Below are 19,846 nucleotides of genomic sequence, written 5' to 3' on the forward strand. Positions count from 1 at the left end.
CTTTATAATAAATAAACTATATATAATAAAACTAAATAAACTTTTAGAACATATTATATATATATATATAATATGTTCTAAATAAACTAAATAAATATGTATATATATATATATATATATATATATAGAGAGAGAGAGAGAGAGAGAGAGAGAGACAGAGAGAGAGAGAGAGAGAGACAGAGAGACAGAGACACACAGAGAGACATACTCAAAGAGACAGATACAGAGTCAGAGACAAAAAGAGAGACAGGTAGACACACACACACATACACACACACACACAAAATAGTAATTATAAAAACCATGGAGGATCATTCTGACCCTGATGCCTTTTCTTCTGATTGGTCAGATTCTTTCAGCACCATTTAAAGAAAATTGTCCAGGCCAGCCACCTTCACTCCTTCCTTTCTTTCTCTCCCTCTTTCTTTCTTTCCTTCATGACTTTCAGAGCTCCTTCTCTGACTCCCCAGATTTCTTTCTTTCTTTTTTTTTTTTTCTTTTCATTTTCTACCCTTTCAGCCTTTTTTTTTTTTTTTTTTAAATGTATTGTTTTCTCTCATTAGAATGTAAGCTCCCTTTGGGCAAGACCTGTCTTGCTTGCTTATGTTTAATCACTTAGAACAGAGTTTAATCAAGTTTGTTGACTTGTTGACTTGACTGGCATTGGAAATTTCTTTGTAAAGTCTTGATAATCCTTTTCCTTGAGATAAATGCTAAATATAGTCCAAGAATAAGTTAGGAAAAGGATATTTCAAAACTTTTTTTTGGGGGGGTGAGAGATATTTTCATTTTCTCACAACCCTGCTAGACTCATTAAGGCATGGGGAAGGGAAGTTTGTGTCTGCTGATAGGGCAAAGAGTATGTGCATGAGTGTGCATGTTGATGGAGGAATAAGGAAGGGGGGAAAGGGCTGTGCTTATCACTTAGCTCCTGAGTGTAATCAGCAACTGTGTCTATACTCAGAGGCCCAGTGGAAATACCAGCCAATTTAAGGGCAAGGGAATCTGATGTTGAAACCCAAAGAAAGGGGGAAAATGTTGATACAACGACAGGTTCCAGTCTGCTCTTTGGGATCGCTCGTTACTACATTTCTAAAGGGTATTCAGCAGTCTAAATTTAGCCATTCAAGGGATAGTTTTGTGGAAAGCAAGTGGGTATAAAATGAAAAAGCTCATTTTACTATACACAGAAAATAATCGTTTTCAAGTCAGCTCTTGTAACCATTTCTCTCTTTAAAAAATCCGACTTTCATACTCTTTTCTATCCATGTTTCCAAAAACATGGGAGCCTTTTTTCATTATTGTCTTTTAATTATTTGTTTATGAAATAATTGTAGATGATTGAAAGCTTTTCAGTGAATCACCCTCCCTCCACTACCTCCTTTTTCTTCCACCATGAAAAGCTGACTTTCAGGGCAGTTTGTCAATCCTCCTGAAGGACTGACAATCCTCTGTGTGTGTGTCTATGTATACGTGTGCATATATATGAGTATGTGCTTGTATGTGTGTGCATTTATGTATGTAAGTGTGTGGAAGTAGCCTTTTTTCCTGCCATATCCCTCTTTCCTCATACATTCATAGCCATCCCATCTCCTGTCTGTTTTTCTTTGAGGACAGACCTCCCCATACCTGGAGTCTGCTCCTTCCCCACTTCCCCTCCCTTCCCCCCAACCTTCTAGAAGTCCAACCTCCCTTGGAAGTATCACTCAAGAACCATCTTCTGTCAGAGATTTTGCTCTTCCTCCTCTTACTTTTCCTCATCTGATTCTGCTTTCTCCTCTCTGTTCTGGTCATCTTCTCATTCCATGCTGCCCCAATAGCCTTCTTCTTCCTGTTTTCCTCTTCCATCTTCTTTTCATGTACTCTCTTCTCTCTTCTAGGACAACTTTTTTTTTTTTTTTAATAAAGCTTGCTATTTTCAAATATAGACATGGATAATTTTCAACATTCACCCTTACAAAATCTTGTGTTTTAAATTTTTCTCTCCTTTCCCCCACCCTTTCTCCTAGATGGCAAATAATCCAATACAGGTTAAACACATGCAATTCTTTTTTTTTTTTTTTTTAATTATAGCTTTTTATCTACAAGATATATGCATGGGTAATTTTTCAGCATTGACAATTGCAAAACCTTTTGTTCCAATTTTTTCCCTCTTTCCCCTCTCCCCCTCCCCCAGATGGCAGGTTGACCAATACATGTTAAATATGTTAAAGTAGAAATTAAATACAATATATGTATACATGTCCAAACAGTTATTTTGCTGTACAAAAAGAGTCGGGCTTTGAAATAGCAATGCAATTCTTTAATACATATTTCCACAATTACTGTGTTGTACAAGAAAAATCAGACCAAAAAGGAAAAAAAAATGAGAAAGAAAATGAAATGCAAGCAAGCAACAACAAAAAGAGTGAAAATGCTGTGGTGTGGTCTACACTCGGTCCTCACAGTCTTCTCTTCATCACAAGATCGTTGGTACTGGTCTGAATCACCTCACTGTTGACAAGAGCCATGTCTATCATAAATGATCATCGTATAATCCTGCTATTGTGGTTTAGAATGATCTCCTGGTCCTGCTCATTTCACTCAGCATTAGTTCATGTAAGTCCTTCCAGGCCTCTCTGAAATCCTCCTGCTGATCATTTCTTATAGAACAGGAATATTCCATAACACTCATATATCATGGTTTATTCAGTCATTCCCCAACTGATGAGCATCCACTCAGTTTCTACTTTCTCGCTTCTACAAAAAGGGCTGCCACAAACATGTTTGCACATGTGGGTCCTTTTTCCTCCTGTATGATCTCTTTAGGATACAGATGCAGTAGTGACACTGCTGGGTCATACATAGGGCAAATACAGTTTGATAGCCGTTGGGCATAGTTCAGAATGATGGGATCAGTATCACAATGCATCATTGTCCCAGTTTTCCCACATCCCCGCTAACATTCATCATTATTTTTTCCTATCATCTCAGCCAATCAGAGAGGTGTATTGGTACCTCGGAATTCTATGACAGCTTTGTGAGGGCAGCTAGTGCCTTGTATGTGCTCTCCTATATTGAGCTCATTGCCTGGCACATTGTGAACATTTAACTATGAATTCTGCCCAACCCCTGAAAGCAACTTCCCCTGTGCTCTCTAACTTCCATGCCTTTGCTTATTCTAAATCCATAATGCCCTTGGTCTTACTTTTCATCTATTGAATTCTTTTAGTCTTTTTTTTTTCCCCCAATAATGTCTGACTGTGACCTCATTTGGGGTTTTCTTGGCAGAGAGTTGGAGTTGTTTGCCAATTCTTTGTCCAGCTCATTTTTACAGATGAGGAAACTGAGGCAAAAAGAGTTAAATGATTTGCTCAGGCTCTCACAGCTAACAAGTATCTGAATCATATATGAACTCAGGAAGATCAGTCTTCCTGACTCCAGAGCTGGCACTCTATCCACTGTACCACATACTTGTCTTATTATACATTAAAGTCCTTCTCAAACTCTACCTCTCCTAGGAAGATTTCCTCATGCTCCTGCACATGATGAAAATGTCTTTCGCTTCCCATATGTGGACCTCTGTCTGAATCATATACCCAAACTCCAGGAGGGTGGACACGCTGTCTCAGTGTCTAGCCCAGAGAAAACACTGGGTCATGTACTTTGAGTCAAACGGAGTGGGGTTGACTTGATTGGCCAGGCAGATGAATTTCCTTCCAAGACAGTCAAAATCTGGCCTGCTATGGGATGTAATCTAGAGTTTCCAGTGTCTGCCCACTTCTGTGTCAAGATGGCCTTCACATTCAAAACAAGATGCCCTCTGGACCGAGTGCTCTCCAGAAGTGACAAAGGCACACAGTCCTTAGAACTTTGAAGTGTCAAACTGAAAGGCAGAGAAGGAAAAAGCCCCAGCATGTGGACCACAACCTGCCAAACAGACAAAGCACTATGCAAATGGTAGGGTAGGAGGGAAGAGGCTGATGATTCCTTCAGTGCCTCATTATCTCCTCTCCATATTTATTTCACAGATGTATTCTTATCCCCTCGAGATTATTATGACTTTCTTAGTTTGAGAATCAATGTCTTATACATCTTTTGATTTTGCTAAAAAAGTAGGCCGTTCATTTGCTCCATGACCTTGAAGAAAACACTTAATCTCTCCGAGTTTCTGTCCTCTGTAACAACAAGAAGAAGCATTTATATAGCACTTGAAACTTTGCAGAGCATTTAAAAATATTATCCTGTGCGATCTTCCCAATAGCCCTGTGAGGTAGATGCTATTATTATCCTCATTATACACAGAAAGAAACTGGGAGACCATCCATGGTGATAGGACTAATATGTGTATGAAGCTGAATTTGTACTTGGGACTTCCTGAATTCAAATCATGCATTTTGCCCACTGTAACATCTTGATGATTCCATCTTTGGACTTGACTATCATTTTTAACCCACAGACTTCTCTTTCCTTGGGGAGAGGGAGTGGTGTAGGGGCAGAGAATTATGGCAAGGGGCCCAAAAATCCTTATGTCAGTCTTTTGATAAGCAAATGTATCTTCTGTGGACTGTATTAATTACTTGTCTTGCTCATAAATTCATTAACATTTGAAAAAGTGTATCTGGCATTAATAAAAAGAATTATTGAAGGGAGTAGTTTTGCTTACCAATAGGCCAATGCCCCATATGTGGAGGTTCTTATGGATTCTTTGATGCTCTTCATTTGGTATTCTTCATACTAGGAAAAGCTTGGGACCCTTTCAACGATTATTTTCTCAGTTTTGTAGGTTCTTAAGAGTTCTCTGGAAATAGTTTCTGATCTGAAATACATATGTGGAGGTTCTTAGAGATTCTTTGATGTTCTTCATTTGGTATTCTTCATACTAGAGAAAGATCAGGACCCTTCCAAGGATTATTTTTTCAGTTTTGTGAGTTCTTGTGAGTTTTCTGGAAATATTTTCTGACCTGAAATACATATGGGAAGTTCTTACGGATTCTTTGATGCTCTTCATTTAGTATTCTTCATACTAGAAAAAGGTTGGGACTTTTCCAAGGATTATTTTCTCAGTTTTGTAAATCCTCTGGAAGTATTTTCTGACCTGAAATACATATGTGGAGGCTCTTATGGATTCTTTGATGCTCATCATTTGGTATTCTTCATACTAGAAAAAGGATGGGACTTTTCCAAGGATTATTTTCTCAGTTTTTTAAGTTTTTATGAGTTGTTTGGAAATATTTTCTGACCTGAAATACAAGTCTACTTCCATATATCCACTGCCAGTAGAATGTAAGCTCCTTCTGGGAAGGAACTTTTGAGCTTTTTATTGCAGGAAGGGGAAGGGAAAAGAGGAGAGGATGCCATATTCTTGGCAGTCTTTTAGTTTTTTTTTTTTTTTTCAATTATTTCCAACTCTCATGATCCCTCTTGGGAAAGGATAAAGGAATGGTTTCTCATTTCTTTCTCTAGCTCATTTTACAGGTAAGGAAACGGAGGCAAACAAGGTTAAGTAACTTGTCCAGGGTCACAGAGTTAATACGTGTCTGAGGCCAGATTTGAACTCAGGAATGGGAATCTTTGTGACTTCAGGCCCAGTGCTCTATCTACTGAAATCAGTACTGAAAACCCACCTTCCCTAATCAGTGGACAATAATCAAAAGTAATACTAAAGGGCCGATTCCTGCAAGCCAGGTTCCAAGAGATCCAAAGTAAAGATCAAATAATACAAAGCGAGATTTTGGAAGGAGTAAGGTTCCACCTCATTAGTCACGTCTCTGGTGCATGCTCAAAGAAAGAGGGTTCTCAGTCAGTGTTTCTGGAATCTCTCTTTATGTTCATTTTCAACAGAGCACCCAAAGCCAGATGACTTTTTTTTTTTTTTTCGGTTTGAAATTGTTATAAAATGAGCTGAGTAAATTTCAGGCAGTCTGTTAGTCCAAGTTAAAAATAAATCAGAAAGTCTCTGGGTGAAAAATGAATGTTATCTCTGTGGCTATGACTAATTTCAAAGCATTAACCCTTATTGTCTGAGACCCCAGTTTCCCCTTCGCTGCAGTTTTTCTACTCTCATTAAAAATCTCATGAGTGTCACATGCAGGACACAAGACACAAAGAGAACACAGGTCCCCTGTTTATTCTCCTAATGAGGGAGTTTCCTGGAGGTTTTTAATGTATTTTAGCTTATTATTACAATCCTATGACCTGTGCTTGTATTTTTATCTCTAATTTCCCCCCTCGAAGTCTCTCTGTCTCTCTGTCTCAGTCTGTCTGTCTCTGTTTCTGTCACTCTGTCTCTCTGTTTCTGTTTCTCTGTCTCTGTATTTTTGTCTCTCTTTTTTTCTATGTCTCTGTCTCTGATTTTTTTTTTCTGTTTCTGTCTCTGTCTCTCTGCATTTATGTGTACTTGTTTCCCTACTTCCCCTTCCCCTTCCCTTCTTCTTAGATCCCCCCCTCCCTCTTCCTTATCCTTTCCATTTCCTCTTCCTCTCCCCTTACCACTTTTGGATTAGATCTGTGATGTTATCAGTACATAGAATGTTCAATGGGGAGGTACTTCCTACTAATTCACATCAGCTTAGAGTGTTGGTGAGTTGTCTCAGTCACTGAGAGGTAGAGGGACTTGCCTGGGGCCTCACAGCTCAGAGGTGTTAGGCCTTCCTGACCAAGAATAAGTCCTCTGTCTTCTAGGCTTGCCTTTTTTGTAGTTATAAACTTAGACACACTTCAAGATTCTTTTTCCTACTTTATTGCATTATGCATTTCAAGAATGAGATATTGTACACGGTAGAATGGTATAGAGAAGCAAAAAAAAAACAAAAAACAAAAAACAAAAAACAAACAAAAAAAAAAAAAAACAACACCAAAATAACCAAAAATAACTATCTTCTTTGCGCAGAACTGGGAGTGTCAAACAAACCAAGATTAGTCTTTTGTTACTTCCTGGAAGACCTTTATCTATCATTGTTTGTATAAGAACACTATTCAACAGGATGTATCTTCAAATGTGTCAACCACACACAGAAAGCACAATAGGAGATGAACAGTTTGTCCCCATTTGGACCTATTATATAGGGAATATCAATTTTTTCTTCCTATTCTTATGATGTTTGAATAATAGATTGTTAGTTTTCATATATATAGATAGTTTACTTTAAATATTCTGCTTTCATGAGAGTCCCCAAGACTCATTCAGTCAACAAGCATTTATTAATCACCTTTTGGGTACTAGGCACTATATTAAATTCTGATATACAAAAAGATATACATCCTCAAGGGACTCCCAGCCTAATAGAGGCAGGAAAAGTCTGAATTCGGAATTTCTCAAAAACGCATGTTGGCCACCTTCAAGTTCCATTGCTTGGATTTGATCGAGAAATCACAAGTTCATTGGGGAAATGGCTCTTATGACTAGATAGGAATAATTTGGGATTGTAAGTAAGTTATCTATCATGTTTGCATCTGACCTACTCCCCACCCCCCCAACAATTTGTTGTTTTACTCTTATGAAGCCCAGATATTCCTTCTGTAATCATCTGGATGCCATTCATTTGCTTAACTGTTCTTTTCTTTCTTTTCTTCTTCTTCTTTTAAATAATATCAACAAAAACTTCATCCTCATACCTATCCATATAATCATACCTTACAAATGAAGCGGAGTGGGATTAATGAGATTGCCTTGTGGGCAGAGAGCTCTACTATGATTGTGAAAGTCATATATGCCATGACAAAGTGAAAGATTACACTAGCATTAGATCTCTGTTCTTTTGATGGGAAGGGGGTCATTTTTCTCAAGCTGTCCCTGATTTTTTCCCTAGCACCTTTCTTTTATTCTTTACAAAAAGAAAGCAAAATGGAAAAAATATATATATATATATATTGTTCCATTCCCTGTCAATAGCTTCTATTACTGATGATAGAAAGAGATATGGACATCAATAGTTGTTTTGAGATTTGGCTTGTTTTTAAGTTGAGCGCTACCTATACAGAGATGCTCTGACTTGAATTTATCATTTCCTCCCTTTTAATACATCTAGAAAACTCAGAATCAAGATAAAGTGAGTTCTTTAGTCTCAGGCAACATGGTTAATGGATGGAGGGCCAGTCTTAAATACAAGAAGAAATAAGTTCATTTCTTGTTTCTAATATGCACTGTGTAGCCATGAACAATTCATGTGGCCTCTCCATGTTCCAAACAACTGTATAAGATAGTGAGTTATAGAAAAGTGGCCAACCTCCATCAGTGGAGATGGGTTTCCATAGTGGGAATTCCCTATGCCAATAAAGTTTCTAGCCTATGGCAAACAATAGCAGTACAGCCACAAAAATCTGATTCACAGATTTTACTGTTTAATAACTTCAGTTATTAATATTCAGTCAGGACTGAAGTATTATCCAGGTCTTGTTCCTAAAAAGAGCATGGTAGGGAGACAGAGCTGGAGCCATTCTTTGGATTTTTGCTCACAATTTTTACTTCTTTTGAATTATTTAATTTCACTTTCAGTGAAAGATTAATTCATGATTGCCTGAACAAAATGAAAGAAATCTTGTTTAGTTTATTCTTGTTTATCTACATATAAAAAATCAAAATTCCTCATATTTAGGTAATTAAAGCAGCCAACTATCATATATTAAGTACCTGCTATGTGTCAATCATGTATAAAGTTCTGGGGAAGCAGAGGAAGGCAAAACCCCACAATCCTACTCTTAAGAAACACAGTCGTGTGTGTGTGTTGTGTGTGTGTGTGTGTGTGTGTGTGTGTGTGTGTGTGTGTATGTGTGTAATTCAAGCAAACAAATATGTAAAAAAAATCATGCTATGTATAGGTTAAATTGGAGATAACTTCAGAGAGAATGAGTTGAGATTAAGACCTGAGAGAGGCTTCTTGAATAAATTAGGACTTTAGCTGAGACTTGAAGGAAATAATGAAACAGAAATAAAGAGAAAGATGTTACAAGGATGGGGGATAGCCCAGGACACTCCTGGGTGAAGAACAGCCAGTAGTTATAGCATTGCTGGAGGGGAGTATGGTGTAAGAAGTCTCATAGGAGGGAGATAGGTTATCAAGGACTTTATAAACCAAATAGAAGAGGTCTTATATGTGATACCAGAGGTAATCCAGAGTTATCAGAGTTTAATGATTAGGGGGATGACATGGTCAGACCTGGTTCAAGGGTTTGTTGGAGACATCTTGGACCATCTCAAGTGGAGGGAGGGAGGAAGGAAAGGAAAAAGGGAAGGGGAGAAAGAGAGAGAGAGAGAGAGAGAGAGCGAGAGAGAGAGAGAGAGCGAGAGAGAGAAAGAATAAATTGATGATGACAATAAGACTGTAAGCCTGGATGACTAAGAAGATGGTGGTACCCTCAATAGTATAGGGAAATTAGGAAGAGGGGAAGTTTTTTTTGGGAAAGATAGTGAATTTAGTTTCGGACCTGTCAAATGTAAGATATTTATGGGTCATTCAATTGTAAATGTATAATATACACTTGGAGATATGAGAATGGGGGTCAGTAGAAATATTAGGGCTAGGGAAAGAGATTTGAGAGTCATCTGCAAAGTAATAATATTTTATACCATGAGAGGTTTTGAGATTATCAGCAAGGTATAGAGATAATAAGGTCCAGTACAGAGCCTATGTTTAGAAGGCTTGACTAATAAAATAAATAAATATAAAAATATAAATAAAAATAAATAATAAATAAACAAACAAACAAACAAATAAATAAATGAGACTGAGAATGAGCAGCCATTCAGGTAGAAAGAAACCCAGGAAAGAACAGTGTCACAAAAATCTAGAGAGAAGAATGTTAAGGAAAAGAGCATGATTGATCAGAGAAGTCAAAAATAATGATGCTTGAGAAAAGGCCATTGTATTTGGCAACAGATCATTACTAACTTTGGAGAGAGCAGTTTCAGTTGAATACTGGTGTCAGAAGTCAGATTGAAAAGACTTAAGAAGAGAATGAGAGGAAAGGAAATAGAGGAAATAGGAAAGGAAATGAATTAATGGTCTTCTCAAGTTTAGACACATAAGAGAGGAGATTATATATGTGTGTGTGTGTATGTATATTCACCTGGAGGCTATACACCCTGGTATGGGGCCTCTTTTAAACTCTAATTAGTCTGGGCCTTGGATGATGATGACCATGGCATATTTTTAAACCAATATTTCTTATTCCATCCTTCTCACTGTCTTTAGTCTAGTTTGGCTCATTGCCATCCCTTCTTCTGCCCATAAATTTCTCACTCTAGCCTCCATCCCTTTTCTCTTCACCCAGAATGACCTTGTTCTCCATCCTGCCGATCCATGACTATTATTTCCTTCAAACTCTCACTCCAGACAACTTCCATCCTAGCCATCTCCACTTTCCCATCTTCCCAGTCATATGAAGTTATTCTATGATTTTTTTTTTAAAGAACCAAATCCTTTCTTACTATGAGATCCTGAGAAGGTCATAGTATTTACAGCTAGAAGAGATGTCAGGTATTCCAACTGAGTCGTAAAGACTACAACACACCTGAGTCATAGGTATCTGGAGATCTCCAGGAAAGGAAACCATGATGGTCCAGGCGGCCTATTCTCTTTAGGAGACCATCTCTCATGGTTTTTATGTGTTTCCTTTCAATTTTTCCTTATTATTTCTCATTCTCTGCTCTGGGATATAAAAAAAAAAAAACCTAACCCCTTACCTATACGACTGTCACCCATGCCTTTGGAGATAGCTGTCATGTCTCCCTCAAATCTCTCTAAGTTAAAAATCCCTAATTCCCTAGCTGATTGTCATATGGCATGAATCCAAAGCCCTTCACTATTCTGCTTTTTCTCTGTGTGGTCAGCAGTTGGTCAAAGTCGTTCCTAAAATGTCACGACTGGAACAGAGCACAATCCTCCAGATGGGGTAGAATGTAGCTTCTAACACTGGTCATCCTGATTCTCCTAATGCAGCTCAAGACTCCTGTGGTTTTCTTGGTCACCATCTCCCACACTATCCACTTAAGTCTTTGAAAGCCTTCTTTGTGTCTCTGCAAGACTCAACCCAACTATTGTTGTCCTTCTCCAGGTAGCTTTTCCTGATCCCCTCCCTTCCATTCCCCTCTATTTCCCACAATTCTTTGTGTCACTGCTTTCTCTCCCCTATCTTTGACCTTGCATTATGTTTACATAGCACAAATATATTGATTTATTAATTTACGTAACACACATATATATTTGCACACACATATAAACAATTATTTATATGCTTACATACTACATACATCCCTCAGCTAGGATGTCACAACACTTCTAATAAACGGAGATTTTATTTTATTAATCTTTTTAATCTTATTGCTCAACATAATGCCTTACATGTAAGGAGATGTTTATAAAAATGTGTATTGAAGAAGGATTATATGTAAGCTTAAAATCAACATAATTAAGGAGGTAAATTTCCCATTAAAACAATTATCCAATGCTCTGAGTACATGTGTAGTGTGTTTCATTTCTGCTTTTGCAATCTCATTGACTGACACAGAATATAAATACTTTTTGAGGAGTTGATTGGGCAGGATAAATATTGATAGGGAGCTGGGAATGTCCATGGGGAGCTGGATTTTCTGTGTGTCTTTGACTCTCCCTCCTTTGAATAACTTGACAAGTTAGCTTCAAAAGTAATTGAAAAGCTTGATATTTTCTCATAGGGATGAATATGTCCAGAAATTTAAAATGAACTTAATAAATCTTTCTACTATTAAAAAAAAAAAGATAAAAAAGACTGAGAGACATGCAAAGCTCACAATACAACATTGGCATTTCAGTGGATTTTCTTAAAAGGAAGACACAAATGCTATCATTTAGCCTAAGTGAGAACCCCAGTTTTTCATTCAGACTGGCCATTCCGTTATTTAAATAAAGGACATTAAAAGGAAAACGATTATCTGTCATGTCTTCAGAGTTATGGACTTCTATGGTACTTTCTTAGTATTTGATGAGCTAATTAAAAAATTAATTGTACCAAGATGGTAAGTGAGGAAGGGACTCTCTGAAGTTCTCCCAGATTCCCTTTTAAACAATTAGAAAATCACCTCAGAATTGATTTAGGAACAGGGAAGCAATTTACCACCACAACAAGAAAGTCTGTCTCCCTTGGATGGAGGGGAGTGAGACCCAAGAGCAGCAGCAGCCAATCTCACAGCAGGAAGCCTGTGATAAAACTCTAAGCCTGGGACAATCCATCAGTGAGGAGGCCCTACCCTCCTAGTTTGCAAACCAGCAAACTCCTAGGCAAGTGAGCAGTTAGGCAAAGTCCTATCTCAGTGACCCTCACCTTCAACTCAAGCCACAAGACCCTGACACCACTGCTGACCAATAATGAAGCCTCTCTCCAGGGCTAGTCAGAAAAGAGACTCTGTTCCTGGAGACTACTAGCAGAGTGATAGGGAAAATCAATTTAAAAAAGACAATAGTGTCAAAATGGCTACTTTTGAAGCCTCAAAGCAGAATATGATTTGGTCTCAGTCCCAAAAAAGAACTCCTGGAAAAGTTTAACAAGCAAATTATAGAAGCAGAAGAAAAAGTTAGAAAGGAAATGAAAGTAATGAAAAAAAAATCATGAAAAAGAGTTAATAGCATGAGAAAAGATAGCCAAAAATTTACTGAAGAAAATAACTCCCTAAAAAAAAAAAAAAAAAAAAGAATTGGTCAAATGAAAAAGAGATATAAACATCTGGATACTATCTTTTAAGAAATTTTCAAAGAAATCTTCTCTGATGTATTAGAACAAAAGAGCAAAATAGCAATTGAAAGAATCCACTGCTTGCCACCTGAAAGAGATCCCCAAATGAAAAATTCCAGGAATATCCTAGCCAAATGTCAGAGCTCATAGGATAAAGTACTTCAGACAGTCAAAAAGAAATAATTCAAATAGCATGGAACTACAGTCAGTATTAAACAGGATTTTGCAAATTCCAAATTAAAGAACTGGAGGCCTTGGGAATATGATATAGGGAAAGGCAAAGGATCACCTACCCAGCAAAATTGAATATGATCTTTTTCTGGGGGGAAATGGATGTTTAATGAAATAGAAGCTTTCAACCATTTCTAATTAAAAGATTAGAGTTGAATAAAAAAAAATTGACCTCCAAATGCAAGATTCAAGGGACACATAAAAAAGTAAAAAAGAAAGAGAAAACATAAGAAATTCAATAAAGTTAAACTATTTATATTTCTATTTGGCAAGATAACATTGTAACCCTTAAGTGATTGTAATTCTATGATGTTTGATTACTATTACTATATTACTATAAGAGCAATTAGAAAAAATATATATAGACAGAAGTTGTGAATATAAGGTGACATTGATGGAATGATCCCTCCCCCCCAAACATAATAAGGAGATGAGAAAGAAAGTTATACTAAAAGAAGGAGGGGGAAGATTGGGGTAAATTATCCCAAATAAAAGAGGCATGAAAAGCTATTATAATGGAAGGGAAGATGGGAACATGGCAGGCAAAACTTAAACCTTACTTATCAAAATTGGTTCAAGGAGGGACACAGTGGGATATTGAAATCTATCCTTTGCTGTAAGTCAGTAGAAAGACAGGGAGATAATAAAGGTGGGGGGGAAACTGATATAAGGGAGGGTATATTGGGAAAGTGATCAGACATAAAACAATCACAAGGACAGAAAGAATGGGGGGAGTAAAAGAGGGGTATGCAAAAGCAAAAAATAACATGGAAGGAAATACAGTTATCGCAACTATAAATGTGAATAGAATGAACTCACTTATGAATAGAAATGATTAAAAATCAAAATCCTGCAATATGTTGTTTAAAAGAAACAACTTTTTTTTCCCCAGACAATTGGGGTTAAGTGACTTGCCTAGAATCACACAGCTAGTAAATATCAAGTGTTTGAGGCTAGATTTCTTTATTTCTTTTTTTTTTTTTGAGACTAGATTTCAATTCAGATTCTCCCAATTCCAGAGCCAGTGCTTTATCCAAGATACTATCTGGCTGTCCCTCAAGAAACATATCTGAAGCAGAGAGATACCTACAGAGTGAAGATAAGGGGCTAAAGTAGAATCGATTATACTTCAGTTAAACAACAAAAAAAGCACAACAAAAATATGTAGTAAACTTACTTAATAAAAAAAATCATAATCTCAGGCAAAGCAAAAGCATAAATAGATTTAATTAAAACAGATAAAAAAGGAAATCATATCTCCTTGAAAGGTACCATGGATAATTAAGTCATAGCAGTATTAAATTTATATACACCAAATGGTATAGCATCAAAATTTTTGAAAAAGTTGAATGAATTAAATGAAGAAATATATAATAAAACTATATTAGTAGTGAACCTCAACTTTCCCCTCAGAACTAGATTAATCTGACAAAAATAAATAACAGAGACATTAAGGAAATTAATACAATTCTGGAAAAATAAGATCTGCTAGATCTCTGTAGAAAACTGAATGGGAATAAAAAGGAATACATCTTTTTCTCAGTGGCATGTGGCATCTCTGCAAAAATTGACTATGTATTAGAACATAAAAACCTCACAATCAAACGCAGAAAAATAGAAATTGGAAGCATATCTGTTTCATATCACAACACAATTACAATAGCATTCAATAACAATCAATGGAGATATCAAAAATTAGTTGGAAATTAAATATTCTAATCCTTAAACAAGCAAACAAAACATCTCACCCTGTATGCCAAGAAAAATTCAAATTGGGTAGATGATTTATACATAGAAAATGTTAACATAAGCAAATGAAGAGACATGCAATAGTTTACCTGCTAGATTTATGGATAAGGGAAGAATTTAGGACCAAAGAAGATATAGAGAGTACATTACAAACTATAAAATACATAATGTTAATTATATAAAATTAAAAATGTTTTGCACCAAAAATTAACACAACTAAAATTACAAGGAAAGAAGAGAAGTGGGAAACAAATTACACCAAGTTTCTCTGATGAAGATTTCATTTCTCAAATATGTAAAGAATCTAATCAAATTTATAAAAATACAAATCATTCCCTAATTGATAAATGACCAAAGGATATGAACAGGCAATTTTCAAACAAGGAAATCAAAGCTATCTATAGGCATATGAAAAATGCTCTAAATTATTATCGATCAGAAAAATATAAACTAATACAATTATTACATTGGCTAATAGGACAAAAAACAAAATGATAAATGTTGGAAGATCTGTGGGAAAATTGGGCCACTGATGCACAGTGGTGGAGTTGTGAACTGATCCAACCCTTCTGGAAGGCAATTTGGAAATTTGTCCAAAGGGATATAAAATATCTTTTGATCCAGAAATATCACTACAACCCAAAATATCCAAAAAAAGGGGGGGGGAGATCCATTTGTACAAATATTTATAGTATTTCTTTTTGTAATGGTTAAGAATTGGAAATCAGAAAACTATCCATCAGTCGGGAATGCTAAGCAATATAATATAATCCACATGTGATTACAGTGGAATATTATCATGCTGTAAGAAATGAGAAACAGGATGATTTCAGGAAAACTGGGAAGACTTAAATGAACTCATATGAAGTGAAATGAACATAGCAAGGAGAATATTGTATACAGTAAAAACCATACTGTTTGATGAACAATCATGAATAACTTATCTATTCTCAATAATACAATGATCCAGGATAATCTCAAAAGACTAAAGATGAAGCATACTATCTTCCTCCAGGGAAAGAACTGATGTCCATTGAATATAGTGTGAAACATACTATTTTTCACTTTCTTTCTTTCTTTTTTTCTTTCATTCAAGTCTTCTTGTACACAATAACTAATAGAGAAATATTTTACATAATTGCATATGTATAACCTACATCTAATTGCTTCCTATCTCAGGAAAAGGTGGGATAAGGTAGAAGGGATAGAATTTGGAATTTAAAACTTTAAATAAAAAACCCTCAAACCTTCAAACTTGTAAGGACAGAAAATATCATATAAGAAAATTACTTTATTTTATGTTATATCATATTGCTTTGTTATGTTATAATGTAAGGAAATTATACTAGCAGATTAAAAAGAGACATGGGGAATTCCTCAACGCAAAGGTTGTAAGACCCTCCTAGAGAGTAACTCCTACCCCCTTGGTCTATTTGACTGGAGGTTAACACATTAAAAGGCAAGACTAGAAGTTTAATTACCATCATTTGCTAGGCAGTTGCCAGGTAGAGAACAATGCTTAAAACAAAAAGAGATACACACAATATGGTTTTAAGAGTCTTATGGCAAAAATTATGAGCTGGAAAAGAAGCCAATCCATTAAATCTGCTTAGTCACTTTACCTTATTTGGGATGTTGAGAAATTGGGAGCAGAGAGTGGGTGATCTGGGAGACAATGTGTTAACCTTGGAACCTCAGGAATTGCGGAAGATAAGGTTTGTTCCAGTGGGATGTTTTCTCCTTACCTGATCTTATCAGATATCCTTGCAAGCAACCTTTAAGATAGTAGAGGTCACCTTTAAGATAGAAATCAGTGGGGATCACCCTGTCTTCCTTAGCTTCAGTATCTTTATTTTCATGACTTTGCAGTTCTGTTTCTTTGACCTCTAAGGTTACTTTTCCTGGAGGAATGATGTTTTCTTCAAAATCACACTACAGAGGTTTTATCCTGTACATTTTCTGTACAGGACAAATAATCTTTGCAAACAAATATGGGAACTAAATTAATAATTCACATGTTGTTGTGAAGGACAGCTAGGTGATGTAGTGGCTAGAGCACTAATCCCGAAGTCAGGAGGATCTGAGTCCAAAGCTAGTCTCAGGCACTTAACACGTCCTACTTGTGTGATTCTGGGCAAGTCACTTAACTCCAATTGCCTCAGCAAAAAAAAAAAAAAAAAAAAAAAAAAAAAAAAAAGAAAGAAAGAAAAAAGAGCTTGTTGTAAGATAAGACACTGTATAAGAATAACCTCAATGGGAACTCACTACTGAGTTCAGGAAGGTTAGCATAGATTCTATCAGGTCCAACCTGGGAAGACATGGGATGTGGATCTAGTGTTCATCAATTCTGAAATTCCCTTATTTAATTATAATTACAATATTTTAAATAAAATCCCTTACATAATTATAATTATAATATCATTCTATCTCTTCCTTTGCTTTCCCTTTTCTTCATTTTAACATTGACTTCTAATCCTGCTACCTCTCACTACACTTTCCTGAGTATGGATTACATAGTCATCCAACTCTGAAATTCTGAAAGAGTTTATTACAGAAGGCCTTCCTCAATATGTTTCCATGGATTTATTTTTTTATTTATTTTTATTTTTAGACCAAGGGTTCTTCATCTTGAGAATTTTATTATTTAAATGATAAATTCATTTTAGTCTAATTATTTTCCTTTATAATCTTGCATACTTAATTTTTTGTGTATAAAACATTCTTCAGAGGAGTCCATAGGATTCACCAGATTGCTAAAGTGGTCCCTATCACAATCCCTCTCTTAGAAGACATGCTGGGTTTTAAGAGGATTGACTATAAAATACATTAATCCTAATGGGGAAACATAAGGCTGTAAAGTTTGTTGGAAACAAGTTAGTAAGAGAGAAAACTAGGCCCCAGATTTTAGCCCAAGGTAGAGAGAAATATGGAATAAAGAAGATATCTGTACTCTCTCCCTCTCTCTGTCTTCCCTTATGTTTCTATCTCTATGTCAGTGTCTATATCTATTCTTATATCTATACCTATGTTCAATTTAGGATTTTATTTGATTAGAGTTGGGGAAGGATATGCAGAGGGTCTTTAAATTTCTTTCATTTGGGGAACTCTTCCTGTGGAAACTCTGTTTATTGATGAGATTTGTAGCTTGTCTGCAAGGAGGCACAATAGCAGTTCTCAGACTTCTTGATCTTGAGACTTTTTTAATAGACTTAGAAATTATGTAGACGACACCTTCCCCAGTTTTTGTTTATGTTGATTATATAAATTGATGTCTGTTTTATTAGAAATTAAAACATCTTAGGCAAGTAGGAATTAAGAAATTATTATGATTTTTTTTTCTTTGTGTATCCATTGAGAGGAACTTGTGGCTTCTGACATCCTAGAACCTCACTTTGAGAACTTCTCTCTTAAAGATTCCCTAACACTCAAACAAGCAATATGTTTTAGGAGCAGGACTTACATATAGGTAGACCTCCTTGGCTCCAAGACAACCCCTATCCCTTACCCTACAGTGCTTCTCGAATTATACTTTTGTTCGTATTAATTCCCTGCTCATCCCAGTTGAACGATAAAACATTTCTATAATTTTATTTTTTTTTCATAAGGAACTGAATATTTCTTGTTTACACTAGTGAAGGAGAGATTCTGGATAACTGATAATTTTCTGAGACACAACTACTATTTGAGTTGCTTCTAAAAGTTTGGGCAAAGTTCTAAAATGAATTTTTCTTAGCTCAGGACTATCAGCTACTCTTTTAGATCATGAACTTAGGTCTATTTTTGAGAAGATTTGAGAGAGAGAGCCACTTTGGATCAGCTTACATGAAGATCAATGTGTTGCCTCATATAATTTTAAGAAATACATAACCTGAATGAAATCAGAACCATAAATTAGATCTGTATATGACCTCAGGGCTAGGAATAGTTCCCTTTTGTTCATTTTGCCTCAGAGTTAAACCCATGCAAAATATTATTCAGGATTTTTTTTTATTGTGGTATAACCAAATAGGTTTTAAATAATGCAAGACAGTAATGTATTCCTTTTATAAAAAAAAAAAAGAAGAAGAAGAAAAGCCAGTTACTGTGGTCATGTCCCACTTCTGAATTCCTGGCACTGGAGAATTGTCTGATAGGTATCTCAGCAACAAATTCAAAGGTTTCTTGAGCAATAGTGGGGACAGAAAGGAAAAAAAAAAACACAGAAAAACAGACACAATAGTTTTTATCTTCAATCAGATGGCATAGTGACTGTCTTCAGGCATGGTAGGGTCAATACTGATGAGAAGGAAAAGGGGTATTTAGATAAAGTAAGGTTTATCAGAACATGAGTTTTTCTTTTAGACACAGTCTAGCTTTGAAAAACTTCAGATATCTCACAGGAACAAGGTAAAACAGGCTTCACTAATATAGCTGTGGGGTCTGTTTTGAGTTTGTGATAGTGAAGCTTTGTTTGGATTTTCTGTGAGGCTGGAATAGGAAAAAATAGTACTTGAAAGAGCCATGTTATGGCAGTGAGATTCCATTTGAATCTGAAGGCCTACTTTGCTTTTTCTCTTTTTCTTACTGACATCTTTGATTTGGATGTTACCCTATTAAATAAAAAACCTTGTATAGAATCAAGTCCTTGAGAGCCACCAGGTGTTAGATAAAGAGTTCTGGACAAAGGAAGCTTGAGTCCTGCCCTGAAAATGCAATTGTTATTCTCTTGAACTGGAGGAAATCATTTAGTTCCCCTGCCTTATTTTAACATCTATAGAATGAGTTATGGGGGGAGTAAATGTAAGAAGATACACACTCAAAGAACATATTACAATTTAATAGCCATGAAAACAAGTCACCTTATTTAAATAAAATAACGATATTATAATATTATGATAAAATGTGGTACTTTGTCCCACTAAAATTATCATCTATTTATTTATCTGTTTATATATACAGGAAAAATCTGGAAAGTCTCTTTGGGCCCTCTAGGAAGAAAGAAGCAAGTTCAAGCCATTCATTGATTGTTGAATATAATATCTTAGTTTTTCCAGATTAGAATAATGTTTTCCCCAAAATTTATTTTTTAAAGGACCATGTGAACAGAATATATTGTAATGGAACCAACACAGTAATGATACTTAATCTTAGTTTCTTTGTCTGGATGATGAGGAAGTTGCATTAGATGAACATGCCAGTT

This window comes from Antechinus flavipes, chromosome 3 (assembly GCF_016432865.1).
Source record: "Antechinus flavipes isolate AdamAnt ecotype Samford, QLD, Australia chromosome 3, AdamAnt_v2, whole genome shotgun sequence".
Taxonomy (NCBI): domain Eukaryota; kingdom Metazoa; phylum Chordata; class Mammalia; order Dasyuromorphia; family Dasyuridae; genus Antechinus; species Antechinus flavipes.